Below are 1,338 nucleotides of genomic sequence, written 5' to 3' on the forward strand. Positions count from 1 at the left end.
GGGAAATGTGGGGCCCCAAGCGAAAATTCAAAGGAATGAATATTTGAAACATAATTGCCACTACCGTTGTAAAGTGTGAGCTGTTATTCGCTATATAGGGGCTTGGCTGCCTGCCTAGCCTGGTGACAAGATGCGCCTCTGCCTGTTGCAAGGTGGTGAGTCCTTGCAACTGCTAAAAAATAATGGGAAAACCAAAACAACACAGTGCAACTCCAAGTCAATCACCCCTCTGTCTCCCTTCAACCTGCCCTCACCCATGAACATTACATGTGCAGATGAAAGTGGCGGTAGATAGACTGAATGTGTGTGAAATATGTAAGTATGCGTGTACTTTTCTTATTAAAATGATAATAAAGAGAGACTTTTATATTTTTGGAACAGTGGTCTCTGGCGTCCTCAGTCAAATGAACCTTGTGTGCCAAGTTTGAATGTTGTGTATTGTGGTTAATATTTCCCATAGAGCAATTCCCCTGGTGGTGTAGTCAGCACATTACCTCATTTCTCTGTTTCTTACACTAATGCCACATTTGCATTGCTGCTGAAAGACTCAACACCACACTGAATCATTCCAGCTCATTTGTTTTCCCTTCCCTGTTCACACCCCACTAGCCAGGCCTTCCTAGTGACGAAACACCATCAGCGTTGCTTCTAATCAGGCCAGGAGCAACACAAATATTGTTTCTGAGCTCCGGAGAAATCAGGAACCCCACCCTCTTTGTCGAGAAGCAATAAACTTTGAGCAGCTCCAACGGCCATTGGTTTATGCAGAGACGTTCTATTGGGACTAAGAAAATGTTTGGTTTAAACTTCGGCACAGCCTGTTCTGGCCTCGACCAGTAGCAAACTGAGGGAGGCGGGATTAAAAGGCTATTTGGGAAATGTTATTCGTTATCTTCTTGGTCAGACCAACATCTCGGTACGAGATTTCAAAAGTCGATGATAATCAGGCAAACACCCCACTGCTTTCACTGCACACATCCTGACTTTAGAGAACCAGCAGGATATCCAATCAGTATTGTGCCATTTCCACAAGTGGGACAGTTTATTTCTTCTTCTTCAACCATTTTTTAGCTGTTGCGTGTTACCGTTATGACCCTTCTTTTCTTCTGGACACCCTGGGACTTTCTTCTCTGCTGGAAGTCCAAGATAATGGCCTTCAACTTCTCCTGAAGCTCCTTCAGGTGGCCTCAGGGCAGGGTCCTCACAACGCTTCCATGCAGATGCCCGGGGGTTTGCAGACAAATAATAAACAATAATAATTAACACCTCTTAAACTGTTCAGACATGGCACTATACATGGGTTCACCGTGTTTATAAACACAATGTTATGAGGAGGGG

Source organism: Engraulis encrasicolus, chromosome 10, assembly GCF_034702125.1.
Source record: "Engraulis encrasicolus isolate BLACKSEA-1 chromosome 10, IST_EnEncr_1.0, whole genome shotgun sequence".
In the NCBI taxonomy this organism is placed as follows: Eukaryota; Metazoa; Chordata; class Actinopteri; order Clupeiformes; family Engraulidae; genus Engraulis; species Engraulis encrasicolus.